The sequence below is a fragment of the Oxyura jamaicensis genome, chromosome 22, assembly GCF_011077185.1.
Source record: "Oxyura jamaicensis isolate SHBP4307 breed ruddy duck chromosome 22, BPBGC_Ojam_1.0, whole genome shotgun sequence".
Taxonomy (NCBI): Eukaryota; Metazoa; Chordata; class Aves; order Anseriformes; family Anatidae; genus Oxyura; species Oxyura jamaicensis.
This window is the reverse complement of record NC_048914.1, coordinates 4,381,387-4,396,387: the sequence shown is the minus strand read 5'-3', so window position 1 is coordinate 4,396,387 and position 15,001 is coordinate 4,381,387. Positions and strand designations below refer to the sequence as shown.

At 40.7% G+C, this 15,001-nt stretch overlaps 1 long non-coding RNA gene across 2 annotated transcripts in view; it reads left to right on the top strand.

Moving 5' to 3' along the window:
• The window catches only part of LOC118177442, a 44,699-nt gene that overhangs the window by 19,752 nt on the left and 9,946 nt on the right, over positions 1-15,001 (top strand). The window lies entirely within an intron of this gene.

Genomic DNA, 15,001 nt, shown 5'->3' with positions numbered 1-15,001 from the left:
ACCAAAGCATGGAAAGGTGGGTGCAGGACTGGTGCGGCTTTTCTTTTGTGCTTGGCTGATGTTCCCTGCATAATGCACTCAATCAGCTAATAACACAGACAAAACTTGCTGCTGCACCTCAAAGCAACATCCTCCTGGGCTTTGAAGCTGTTGAGAGACCTGAAGCCCCGATTACAGCTCTCACAAGAACAGAAAGATAAATAGGAACAGATACATGTTTCGTCATGGTCCAAGTCCAGTCTTCATTTTGAATTCTCTAACTGGAGTTCAGACCTTGAGATCATGAGATGTTGTGCAGGCTTCTGAGCCCCCAGCCCTCTTTCCATCGACTGAGGAAGTACACCTCTGAGACTTCCTTACTTAATATGTATTTATGCTTCTGGAACACTCTTGACAGTTTGTTTTCTCCCCCCTTCTACATAAAAAATGAGTTGCTTTTGTACTGCTCAGCACTGTTATGAATATTTATCCAGAGGGTTTATTTTTGTTATTCTAAATTTGCCTGTATCCTTTGTAAGAAGAAAAATGGGATATAATTAATCTCTTTGTTAATCTTGATATTTGCATGGAACAAGTGAAACAAGCTCTTCAAACCACTTGCTCCACACTTAAGAAGTATTTGCTCTGCAGTTCAGAGGGAAACTTGAGGGCTTATTTATTTATTTTTATCATTTACGATTCAATACACACAGTGGGAGGCAAATTTCCTAATTCTCTGTGAGTTTTATCTGGTTCACTGTAGTGGTTGGAAGATTTCAAAAGTAACCTCAGGAGAGGAGCAGGGAGTTACCAGGTTGGAGGGGGCAGCCCGTTTAACATGTGCAGTTCACCAAATGCAGCAGGCCAGCTGAGCCCTCTCATTCCACACAGCCCCTGTGCTCAGAATTGCTCAGGGTCTGTGCTAACATTGGTGGTGGGAGTGAGCTGAATCCACAAGTGCTGTTGAAAACGGTCTCTCTTCTTTCACACCAATCTTTGCTTCCCTGTACTGCCTTAATACAGAGATGCATGTTGCAGGATAAAGCCCGTGACGGCATGGAGATTCATCTGTGTGCTGTTGTCTTCCTCTGGGGTGGAAGCTCTGGGGGCTTAGCTTCAGAAATGAAACCGTAGCCTCTTCGTACTGCGTGGGTTCATGCAGTCTTGCAGTTGGACCCGTTCCTCATGCCTGTACTGTGTGTCAGGTGTGTGAAACTGATTATTCCTCTCGGGTTGTGTACAGCTGCTACATACTTGGCTTGCACTGATGTGAAGATGAGATCGGGGTTTCTTCAGCCTTGTGCAGCATTCCATAATTCATCGCTCAGTGGTGCAGGTGGAATATGGAGGAAGATATGTCTTGTACTGTAGGTCAGGATGCATTGAATCGTTGAATACAGATGTATTCATTTCACTTCTATCACTCCATATGAAAGCAGTATACTAGCCTTGTCTAGAGTAAATTCCAGAGTTGTGTAGAATAAAATAAAATGGTGTGCATTACAGCTGTAATAAATCCTTGTTTTTCATCTGACAAGAATTTTTTCAAGACTGCAACAGCAGTAGTCTGTCTGAGTGGTCATCGCCAAATCATACACTGTACTGGGCACACTCTGCTGGGCTTTTGCTGTTGATTACTTACTTACATTGGCCATCAGCAGAACAGGACCTGTGTTAGAGCCTTTATAATCCAAGGGGTGGTGGTGATGGGGAAAGCGGGAGAGTTACATGAGAAGAACGAACAATTAATTCACCCGGAACCAGGATGCAGATCAGTGTAAACAGCATGGCAGCGTAGTGGGGAGAGTAAGCAAGGGCAAAGTTGAGATCACGCTGTCAGTTGTTCCACTGGGAAATCTTAACTTGCCTTCAGTGAACGTTGAAAATCTCTTTTCCTTCAAGAGCCGGGCGGTGAGTCCAGCTGCAGGGTGGCACAGTGAAGTAATGGGTAAAGTGTTTGTGTGCTGGGTGGCCACCGGCTGACAGCAATACAGCCGTGCTTTCTGTGCAATGCCATACGATTAGTAGGTACAGTAACAATTGTTTTCTAAGAAATACCCTCCATATGAAAATTTGTGAACCAAAGTCAGCTCTGGTGTCTGACTTCAAAAGACTTGAAATAAGGATGAGCTTGGCCCTCCATCTGGAAAATAAATTAGAGCAATATTGAAGCTTTGTTGGAAATGGTAACCCCGCTTTGAAGGCTCCTGTTTTATGAAAGGTTCTTTGAAGGCATTCATTCACTCTGGGATGAATTCATGCTATTCATTCTGCCAGTCACAGAATAAGATATAATAGCAGTCACTCATGATTGCTGTCATCTATCAACAGTTCATTACATAGCAGTTAGACTGAGGATACAGCATTTGTGAAAAACATTACTATACATCTTGAAAAGAAAAAGCCAGCAACTTCATGTAAAAGATACTTGGCCTGTTTCTCTTCAAGACTGGGTGTCTGTTATTTTGAATGTTTTTTATCAAATGGCATTGCTGATACACTGAACAGGTAATACACCCCTGGAAAACAGTGTTGCTCCAAGGAATCAGTTTGTCCCGGCTGAAGATTTGACAAGTTCTGGACCATCTCCCCCCAGCTCCCGACAGCATTCTCTGCTCTGTGTAGTGACTCATACCAGCACAGGGATTTCAGCCAAATTTCCTCCGAGTAGGCAGGGAGATGGGAGCTGCCAGTTGGTGTCAGGCAGCTCTTTACCAAACAAGTGGGATTCTTTTTGTTGCTAAAATGACTCCTAGTAGTCTGATAGTGTATGTGGACAAGGGGAACCAAAAGCAGAATAGTTGGATAAGGACTGTTCTTCAGTCACCACCTGGACAACAGCACCGAGTTTAAAATATTAAATGAAAGGGTGTGTGTCTCCCTAAAATCTGATTTTTCTGTTTGTTATTGGAATGTTACAGTCTGCTGAGCAGGAGTAAAGGAGACGGGAGGAACCCCCAAACAATAGTCACCCTGTGCACCAATGTTTCTTATCTACAAATAATTTTAGATTATTTTGCTACAGTTTAGGAATCATGTATAGATTCATGCACATGATGGGACTGATAACTGCATGGAAAAGACTCTAAAAAGCAGTATCTAATGCGTATGTAATCATTTTAATCAGTAGCTCTCAAAGAACAAGATCACTATAGCCATTATCATTCCTCAGGCAGGGGAACTGAGGAGAAGAGAGTGACTCCATCTGACTCGAGATGCTTTCTTTTGCAATTGGTCAAGAAACACCCTTTAAAACCAAACACTAACTTGCAATGTGTCCCTCTAAGGTATAGTGGTGCTACAAAGCTGTCGGGCTGACTGCTCATCTCCCCTGGCCCCTTCTGCTGTATCCTCACCGGCTCAGGTCATTGTTCAGCTTCGTACTTCTTCCAGGGCAGCCAGGAGGGGCGGCGTGTTGGCTGCACGTAGCCCCCACCCCAGTTTACCTGCCTGTAAGATGGGTGTAGGAGTCTTTCTCTGCGTAGCTTACAGTACGTGAGCAGGGTTTGTAGTAAGGCTTGCGTCGCTTTATCTTCTCTGCAGATTAAAGAACATGCAAAGCACTAACATACAAGCTAGAATGGACACCTTAGCTGGGAGTATAATTTCTCCCTAGTCTCAGAAGAGTAATTGAGTTAATAACTAGTTAACTACTTGCTAATGTATAATTTTCTCATTTATACAAGTAAATTGTAATTAACACATATGGCCTACAGATACATGCAGGGAAAAAAATTAATTTTCTCCCTCTTTTCCCAAGTATGGATGGATTAAAATGTCCTGTTTTGTGGGAATTACATTTTAATGAACTCTAATATGCACAGATCCCGTTAACATAGGCTTTTTTATCAGTTCTTTTAATTATGAGGATCGGCTTGAAGCAAAAGAACTTGAAAAGCTTTGGAAAAAAAGGGGGGGTTGTATCCTCACAACTATCTTTAAAAATAAAAGCCTTAGGAAAGTATTCTGACTTTCTTCTGTTAAATTCTTGGAACCATTATGTTTGTAGTTATCTTTTGAGTCAAAACTTTACAAACATGAGCCAATCCATGTTGTGCAGTTTGAGAAATATTTAAACAGAAATGGAGAGGTAGAGGTAGTGAGAAGAGTGCCCTAACCCTGTTACCTCCGGTGTTTCATGTAAAAGGGTCAATACCCAAGGATTTACTAGGGACACTTTTTACATAAGCAACTTTTACTCATACTGAAATTGTGCAAAGCTGCTGTTGTGATTTGACAAAGGGCCTTTTTGTCTTTTCCCTGCTACAGTTGTTTCCCAAGAGATTCTGATAGCATATATTGTCACTCTATCCAAGCCACAGAGATGGACAAACTTGTTGTCATCTTTTTTAATTGAGTTTTGCATGTGGTGAGAAGAGATCAGCAAAACCTAACCATATCAGTGTAGTTCTTGATCCTGCAAGCACACATCCTGCTGAAGAAAACTCAAAAGCAGAGCACGTTCAGGGAATGCTGTCTAGTTGTTTTTGCATCACTTTATCTTTTGCATGCTTTTTGCTAGTAATAGCAAGCTCTGCAGAGCATGGAATTAGTCTTCTGCCCTTTTCCCCATCACAGGTATGCAGGCAGTGTTGTTGATCAGTGCTGCAATGTAGGCATTGATCTTTGTTTTTTCCTTGGTGGTTTTATTTATTTATTTTATTTTTAGCGCAAAAGATCATTTGGGCTGCTTATCTTCAAAACAGAAAGCCACATCTAAAGGATTTCTGCAGCATTGCTAATACGTCTTATAAAAGGGGTATGTGGAAGATAAGGCTGCCTAAAAGAGCAGCTTTGAGGCAGGTTGGCCTTTTATGGCAAACGTGAGTGTTAAAGGATTCCTCCCTTTATGTGGATAAAAGGAAAAAATGGCCCTAATGGCCTCTTAGTTACAGTGTCATGGCTGTTCTCCAGTGCATCTCATGGAGAAGTTGCTTCTTCCCCAGTCCGACATGTTATCGGATAAGCATGAAAAAGTGCTTAACGTGCTCCTGCTTTGCCGATGCAATATTCAGTTTGTGCATGTTGCAAGACAGCCAGGTGACCCAGCTGGGTAGGGTTACCCTGATGCAGTTGCAACTGAATTCGGAATTAAGCAAAAGGGGTTTAGTATTTCAGTTACTGCCTCCAGCCTGCCGATCACTGAACCATCCCAGGTCCTCCCATAATATTGTTTGAGGTTCTCTGTGCCAGTGCTCAGTACCTAAGCGTGGGGCTGGTGTTACCTGCCTGTAACGTCCCCTCTTGCCAGCAGATGTCCCTTCAAGCTCACCGATATTCTGCATTCATTGAAGGGCTGCTAGGCGAGGGCTATTAACAGCAAGTTGTTTTTGACCACGCAGGGTAAAACCGCAGAGCCCCCACGTTTGGCTGAGATTCCAGCGGACAGAAGGGCGCTGTGAGAAAGGTGAGGGATTGCAGGGATTGTCTGAAATCAAACACCTCACGTGAACACACCCCAAATTTAGGAAGGTCCTTCCACCTAGAAGGAAGAGGTGATGATGCACTAAAGTGCATTTCTCTCAGCCTTAACACAGTGTATCATCCTGAGCTGCTCATAGGCTATTTATTTGCTTCCTACCTGTAAAGGATTGATAATGTTGGCTTCCTCCCAGCATATCCTGGTTTGCTAATGGCTGTGATGGGCTCAGATACCTTGAAGATGAAGCCTTTAGAAAACAAGGCAGATTTGTCTTTAAAAGTCAAAGCCAAACATGCCTGAAACCTGTTATCTGAGTTGGTTTGCTAATTTGATGGATAGTTTGAAGTTATTTTTAGAGGTGCAGCTTGCAGAGTTCATTCGGGTTTTTGTTTTAGGAAAACAATTCTAAACGATACCAAATGCTGTTAAGGTGACCCATGTTCCACAAATCCGAAATATCAGGTTCTGTAGCTGACGCTCAGGGTCTGCCTGTGAGTCAAATTATTAGTCTGTAACATTTCTGGTGTGGGTGAGCTGGTTTGGATGTTTCTGTTAATCGTTTAGAAAGTTCTGCTGCTGTGCTGCGCTACTCGGAGGTTGGGTGGTGCGGTGGGGAGGCTCCTGGGCCTGCCTCCACTTGTGGCAAAGGAACGGGAGGTCGAGTCCTGGCGCTCCGTGTTTGTCACGATGCATCAGTGTCTCTGGAGTGCTGAAGGAAACCCAAGGGCGGTAGATGCCTAGGACAACGTTTTGATTCGTGCTGACTAATAAACGACACAAGACAAGTTTGAAACTACTTTGTCAGACTAGGTGACTGACAGCCCTGTGGGGAGCATCCTCTTCGTTTCCTAGAGGGATGTGTGCAATAACGCACTGAACAGCTTCTGGCTCTGATGTGTAGGGGATTGGCAGCTGGACTTGTAGATTTAGTGGATCTGACTTTGTGTTTTCACTGGAGGTAAGTCTGAGCACAGTCAGACTGCGAATGCTTCATTATATCAAATAAAAATAATTCCTGTATGTGTGTGTATGTACCGTCCTCACTCCCCAAAAAGACTGTAAGATCTTTAGGGTTTAGATGCCATCTGGACCTTGCTCTAACTAGCATAATTCATCTTCTAGAAAAATAAAAGTGCCATTAGAAAGAGAGAACCTACATTCTTTTTATTCTTTCGTTTCAAATGTAGGCTTTTTTTGTGTGTGCCTGGCATGTCATGCCTGCTGTTAAAAGATCTTTTAGAGGAGTGATTGTAAGCTACAGGTTTTCTTGAACTTCTTTTAATAGACTGGATATAGGTACTTTAACGTTTGGTCTCCAAACAAAATGTCTCTATAAACAATATTTGTCTCTATAAACAAAATGCCTAGCATGGCAAGAAGCAATGAACTCTGTCAATCTCTCTCCTGTGTGACATCTCCCCTCGCCCCCACCTCACACTACAATTTTGGGGTTACTTACCAGATAGCAGTGGCAACTATTCCCCATAACGTTGCATTCTGTATGTGTATCTTTACGCCATAGTGTTCTTCCAGACTTGTAAATAAATGCCTCGTTGTCAGGGTGATAGGCATTTTATGATAGTCACTTGAATAAATAAAATACGCTGGGAAATTAAGCCTCATAAGTTTGCCAGTCGTGGTTAATATTTCTTCTCTGCCTGTTGCTGCTAACATGGAGGACGTCTGAAAGCAGTCATTGTGCTACCTTCAGCAGAAGCCTTCATGTAAAACTGACCTTGTGCAAAGTGCAACGTTGGCCTCAGGTAGCAGAGATACAGCAGAGGCTTTGGAGCTAACGCTGCAGAGGTCTGTGCCAGCACCAGGTATTTCAGGGGGAGATTTAAGAAATCTGTACCTAAATGGAATCAGGTTATTCAGTGTGTGCAAATGGTTTGTTCTTCACCACTTCATCAGCAGTGAGGTATTTAAATGTGCTTAAGCATCTGGCTTATTGGTCACTGCCTACTTCCCGAGTATTCCTGTTGAATCTTATGGGATGAATTACAGTGGTCAGGTTATCATTTCCACGTACATCCTTTCTTGGAGTGAAGGCACCCAGCTGAAAAAACACCTCTCAAACAATTTCTCAAGAACTGTTTCACTGTATTATTCTCTTACTGAATTTAAACACACCAAGGAAATGAGAGCAAGCCTCAGCTTACCATTATGTTTTTGTTAATTTGCCTAGCTAGGGGTATTCCATTTCTTCTCAGATGTGTGTTTATGCTTCCCAGTTTCTAGACTGCCCTGCATTACAAACAGTGAACTCATCCATATGATGCTGTCATTATCAGACTTGTAATAAATTCCTACCCAGATGGACTCCATTTCTTCTCTTCAAGCCAGAAGCTGATGGAAACTTCTCCCACTGTTAGTAGCATAATGTACAGAAAGAAAAACTTAAAAACATATGATAAGTTGTTACCCTTGTAGACAACCTGTGACCGCTTCTGTCACAAGAGCAATCTGGTCATCTCTTCACGTTATATTAACAGTTGGTGTTTTGATATCTAATTCATGATTTTTGTGTTTAAATCTTGACTGCTGTTGACTGCAGAAAACATAATATAAGGTTATCTTAAATAATGTTAAAAATCTAAAAAACGTTAAATTAAAAAGTAATTACAGAGTTAATTAAAATAAATATGAAAACTCAGTGGATATTGGAAACAGTCAGCAAAACTATATTTTCTGCAGCATTTATGCAATGGTAAAATTTACTGGAACTTTTTTTTCCTTTGTTTGTTTTGACAAGCTAACTGCTTTCATTTTTTTCTTCTTTTACCATTGTGTCAGGTACTGCTGAACTGCACTGAGAAATGTTTCTTACCCTGCAGAGGTTACAGTCTAAATAGACAAGACCAGTACAAAATGAGGCACAAAGTGTCTTGCGTGGGGTCCCACTGTAAATTGGCAACAGAGGCAGAAATAGAATGTTTATACATATTTATATATAGGTATATATTTAAAGTTGGACCCCATCCCTCATGCATCTAAAACCTGACCTTTCTCTTTCTTCTATCACTATGATGCATATTGTTTCACTGCTGCTCCTTGTCTCATCTTCTACTGGAGCTGTATGTGCTGTGGGGTAATGGTTTATCCTTTGCTATGTATTTTTGCACAGCCTAACATAGTGGCTTCTGCAAAGAGATTTTTTTTTTTTGAACACGAGGTATGAACAAAGTTTGTTTAGTCCTATGAAAAATAATTTTGATATGTTCATGATGATCATCTCTTACTAACATACAGATTCACACGTGTACACAGTGTAAGACAGAGAATGGTGGTTTTCCACATCTCCCAACACAAACCATCAGGCTCAGTTATTCTGAGAGCCACGTGTTGCATGGCTTAGCAGAGTACTGTAAAGGTCAGTGCTCTGTGGGTTTTGGTGACATTTGTGAATCTGTTGGGATAAGGAGTTAGGCAGCCCTGTGGAGCAACAGGGGCTAGAAGAAGAGGGAAAGTAATTTTTAGAACAGCTTTTGTGTAAGTTTGAACTGATCTGGCTCAGCAAAGATAAACAATTTTGTTTGCTTGAAAAGATTAAATAGAAATAGCACATCAGTGCAGAGGTCGCCGGTTTGACAGGCAGAAGCTGAGACATAGTAAGATATTGTGTAAATTAGTTTTTCTTAATTTGAAGTAACTACAGTCTGCTATTTCATGTTATGGCTGTCATCACCTAGCCCTTGTTTTCCAGTAACCATATATCTTATTTTTCTCCTTATGCTTATTTAAAGTAGTTTAGAAAGTTAATCCCTTATTAAAACTGAAATGTACCTCTCCTAGGCTGAGGTAAGGATGTTCACCCAACATTTTATACCGGTTTAATTGGTGTGGTTTGATATTACACTTAAATTTGATACAAGACCTGTGTGTACCCTGTGCTGTAGGAAGATCGATCTCATTTGCTCTTTATATCCTCTCATGCAAGTCAGCATATGTTCTGTTTGTGTTCCTTCTTAATATGAAAACATAAGATTGTGCATGCGATACAAAGGATCAATTTTTTTAACTGGGGGAAGAAGAGGGAAGGAGGGAAATCCATAAAAGCTTTTTTCACATTTGGAGTTCAAATGGGAATTGGGTGTGTTCTGTGCATGAAAGCTGCCTGCTTCTGCTGCTGCCAGAAAAGGCAGTTAATAAAGGTGAATCTTAAAGAATACTTTGGTAGTCACTGTGCACACAGCCTTAGGAAAGGTTAATTTTTCAGTGTGTCTCATTGTGGACACATTTCCCATACTTATTTGCAATTCTTTTTGCTTCTCTTTCTTCTCTACATTTGTGAAACTCTTACACAAAACATGAACAGAAGGGGAAAATGCAAAAATAAGTTCTTGTGTATTTCTAGGATTTACTCTTCAGGTGTTTTGCCAAGTTTTAATATGTTCTTCATGAAATAGCATGATTGCATGTATTCAAGAAAAAAATTTGCACAAAGAAACTGATTTTAAGTCCCCAGACTGTGTGAGTGAGTGGTAGGAAAAAACCTGCAAGTTAAATGGTCAGTGCAGGAAATAACATTTCACCTCCATCGCTACTTCTCAGTTATGGAAAAAAAAGTAAACCTGGGTTTGGTGAAATACTACGCACTTAATCAAGTCTTGTTTGCGTTGCACAGGTCGATAGTTATGTCCATGGAGCCGTGATGTTTATTGCTTCCTTGGATACAGTGTACAGTGGGAAAAGCTCCTACTTCTGCCAAAAAGGATGGGGGTGTGTGGAATGCATGATTCATGGCAAACTACTGCTGCTTAGCATCCTGGTGTGCTTTCCTTTTCCTGTTGCTGCTCAGTGTCTCAAACCCAGAACTTTCTCTATGTATTCGTATATATGAAATCGTATGCCGGTCTCATCTCTCTCCATTTGAATGAAAGGAAACATTTTTCCTGCTGCCAGGATGAAGCTTCTTCATGAGCTACTCTGCCATGCTGTATTCAGTTACCGTTTTCTCCTTACAAGGTACTGACAAAAGACACTAGAATGCTTTTAGACTGTGTCAGAGAGGTAACGCAGGGGATCCTCGAACAAGCTCTGAACAAACTAGCTGGCTTCAGCAGTCCAGCTGTGATAGCGCTGTACACGGGCTAGTTTGTTTGGAAAGCTGCATTTGGGGCCTCAGACAAGTGATTTGAAAGGAATTCTGGTGTCTGTATTGCATGGCAATGACCCTTGTGATCATGAAAATTAAGTTACAAGGTCAGCCAGTGTAAGAAGGTTACCCGTTCGTTTGGGGTAAAGAAGTCGGAGCTCTTTGCAGCTTTACCTGATGGTTTGTTTTTTTTTTGCCTTTTTCTTTTTCCTAAGTTTCCAACAACAAAAAACCAACAGCAAAACAGTAATGTATTGGCTTTTTCCCTCCATTAGTCACCAGAAAGCAAATATCAACAGCCTGTTACAAATTTGGAAGTGGTTCAGGCATGATCTCTCTCTCTATCAAGACATGCACAGTATGCCAAGGGCAAAGACTGCAAGTAACACTTCATTGCAGATTGCTGTCGTGCAGTGTTCCAAAGAGATTTGCAGATATAGCTAATAAAAGAACTTCCATAAGCCTATGGTTTCAGATGAGGTGGGGAGGAAAAGAAATGGTAATTGATCACATTTTTCTATCCATTAGCTGGGGCAATGTACTGCATAAATAACTGGTTTTGGCCTTTTCTCTGCCCTTTGTTAGCAGCAGTAGTCTGCTGTGAAAGATGGGGAGGTAAAGAAGACAGGACAGTCTAAACAAATAGTAGGAATTGGATTGTTTTCCTTGCAAGGTGCTCATTTGCTGGGGGATCTGCAGAACACGTGGTGTTAAGTGCAGTTGTTTTCTTAACTAACTGTAAATTTACCTGTACTGCGGACTGGAGTCTAACACAGAAATCGAAGTGAGGTGAAGGCCAGTCGGTTCTGCTTTGGAATCGTTCTGCTGTTGCAGAACGCTTTGGTATGGGATCAATGCTGTTGTGTTTTACTGAGCTGATCAACAGCCTAGAAGGTTTGTAGGGCAGGAGGTGGCGAAGTGGCGATAGCAGTTGATCTGCTGCGTTTTTGTCTGTTTTTTTTTTTTCCACCTCCCACCCCTAGTTATTATCTTACTTGGATTCCAGTGCTGAATCATAGTGTGTCAGGGTATGTTTATTAAAGTGTTGCCGCTTTATATGTTTTGCTTCTCTCCCCCTTCTTTACTGCTACCCTATAAGAACCATGTTTCAGGTGGGAAATAATTTCCTGCTGCCTTGTATAAGCACATGTTAGTGTTGTCTGTAAACATGCCACAAGAAAACAGAATAGACCTAGGAGAGAAAACAGTATATGAGCTTAAAAAATAGTAATTTTCTGTTGTGGTTGAAATCAAGACCATAGATTTATGGTTTAAATCAGTGGCAGTTCCACTGGTATTTGTGCTCTGAAGTTGTGCATCTTAGCACAACTCTGTTTAAAATCAGTGTGTGAATACAGTTCCTCTGGCTTTGCTGAGCAGGTGCTGGCTGGTGCTATGGTGAAGGTAATCTGGTAGCTTTTTTCAGAGCATGTGCCATCTGTGATGAGACTGGGTTCAAAGTTAATACAGCCCGTACGTAGTTCATACAGCTCCAGGAATAAGGCAAGAAATGAAAGAAGTATAAGCAGTCTATATACAGTATTAAATGAAGTGTTAATGTCAATAAAAATGCAAACCAAAACCAGCCCTGCTGAGCCACCTGATATTTCTCTGAAACTTTTCAGAGTCACATTGACACAGTTGCTAGGAACAGTCAGGGTTTTTCCAGTCACTGTTCATTTTAAATGGTTTTAACAGCTCTGGAAGTATTCATGAATTCAGATTTCCTCACTCTCCTGATCATGTTGCTGGCTTAAAATTCACATTTAATTAACCTCTTTGCCCAAGGCATAAATCAATACTAAAACTCCAAATACTACCCATACTGATAGTGATTTTCATTTGGAGGGAGCCTGCTGAAAATTAGGATTTAAGATGCCTAAAGCAAAGGAGCAAACTAGTTGTGCGGAGTGAAGCACAACTAACTCGTAAACTGCAATAATGAATGTCCTTGGATGGGATGGGAAATCCATTCATTAAGGCTCCCAAGGAAGAAAATGAGAACCACACTAAGGTGAGCATGATGCTGCGTTCAGGACAAAATTCATTTGAGGGGCTGGACTTACATTAAAACACAATTGCTCTGTACTTTAGAAGTCCTGAGGTTCCTAGAATGGTACTTCAAGTAGCAACAGCAGAGAGCAAAATAAATGAGAATTCTATGAATTCGCATGTCTGATATTTTTTTGTTACAAATATCCTGTATGGTGTTAATTACTCCTTTCTATTACTGCCACCTAGTAACGCTATAATGTATTTTTAGTATAGCAGCTCCTGGGAGTGCAGGTATCTGTGTAATTGCATTGTGAGAGGTATGGGAGAGACCTACTGTGACTAGGTAACACACACAGAAAAAATGTCATGATTAGTTCCCCTAGGATTGGGGAAATACAGTAGTCCTTAACTGTTATACAAATACTCTTGCACTCAAGATAAAAGTGGTTGCAAGTACTGTTACAGAGACTAAACAACCCATTTAATTTTCATTTTGTTAGCACGTTTTGGGGAAACTTACTTCTTACCGAGTGATTAGCAGAAGGGATTCCTATCTTTTTATATCGCAAGAATAATTTCTATATAGTTCTGATATTTTTACTCTAAATTTCAACATCAGATTTATTTGCACAATTATTTTGCTAAAGACGAACCTGGGGGGAGAAAGGGGGATGTGTTACCACAGTGAGTTTAAAATTCTCCTTGATGTACTGCTAAAGCTTGAGTACTCCCTGAAACAATAATGAATGATAATTGAATAAATAATTAATTATTATCTGGGATTTAATGAGATGATGAGGTAGTAGAATGAGGTTGTTTACTGAGATATGGTAGTTGTCATACCTGCTGTAGTCAGTATTATTTTGCCTGAAGTATTCAAATCTTTGTGTTCTAAAAATGTAAGAGCTGCTTTCTGTGCTGGTGAATCAACTGTATTTTGCAAATGAGCTGTCAACTAAGCAATCTCAAAGCACTTTAGGCTACGTTTCAGGAGGATATTCTTTTATATTCTTTCCTGTAAATATGTGAGGTGAGTATTGGCTTTACTCACAGTATATACATAGGAGTCTTAAATCAATTTGGGTCTCGAGTAGTAGTGATGGACAATCTATTGGAAGCAAGCATGCCTACACAGGAGGTTATGTTTGCATTATGGCTCTCGAGGTTTTTCCAGCTTTAGTACAGAGGATTTTTTTCAATTTAGCAACTAATGAAATGGAACCTTTGTAAAATTTGAAGTTTTCTTAGAGCAAGGGACCTAATTTCCCTCTGTCAGATAGTTATAAAGCAAGGACAACTTGTTTTTTGAGGGTATATGGCATCTTTATTCCAATGTGTGCAAAGACTGAAACAGAATTTGTTGAAAGTTAAATTCAGCTGCAGTGTTGTTCTTGAAGTTCATTTGTACCAGGAAGGCATGGGATATTCTCTTAGCAAAACCATATCACTGTAAAGCTTTGTTGTTGTTTTTGAGTGGTGAAATCACACAGGGAATCACTTCAAGGATAGTTCTGCGAGGGCTTTGAGGGCTCTGTCGTCAGCTTTGCACTTGTTGTTTGTAGGTGTTATTTCAGGTGGACCTTTGATTTGCAGTAAATGCAAATCTGCATACTTGAACCTTCAGACTACTTGAATTACACACCTCATTTCACCAGAATCAAGTGGTTGGTATATCTTCAGCAGAGCCATTAAATAAAGTCTTGGCTCAGCAAAGTATTTAACCACGTGGTTAAAGCTCAGCACACTCTTAAGTCCCTCGATACTTGAGGACCTTCAGGCAAAATTATGTCATCAATTATATGCATGTTAGTTCCTTGGCTATAATGGGATTGCTCAGGTTTAATGAAAGCAAAAAGGGGCAAAACCAAGGCCATTCTATGTAGTTTTGTTCATTTGGCTCTTCACTGATTTCAGATGTTCTGGTACAGAAACTTGGAACAGAGTACAGGTTCAGGTTATGTTAGCTCTGCTTATTTCTAATACTCAGATTGGACAAAGTCTTTAGGTCTTGAAATACAAAACTGAGTTTATATGACTAAATGAGGAGCAGAGAGGGGACCCCCACCATGCTTAGGATGTGCTTAGCTTATCAGGAATCAGAGTACCAATAACTATGGAATCTCACAGTGCTCTTTACTCAGAGTCACTGCTCAGAGTGTGGCCCATCGTTATTGTAAATGGAGCTCTCTTTTCCAAGACTTAGAAGCCTAAAAAATAGCTTTGCAGAGATAGTTTGAGGTCAGTCAGGTAGGAGTAAAGAGATTTGCATCATTTCTGTATTTTGCATGCAAAATATATTATAGGGTTTTATCAGAGCTTCCCTTATGTGCTTGCAGCTGCAGAGCTGCACAGTGCATTCGCATATGATAGCCATCACTTCAGGCTCTATTTCACCTTGTCACATCCCATTTATAAACTGAGGTTTTTAATAGGACAACAGGCAGTCACTGAAGAGGGAAGGCCTTAGAAAATAAATAAAGACTGAGGAAGTCAGAGATCATTAAAGC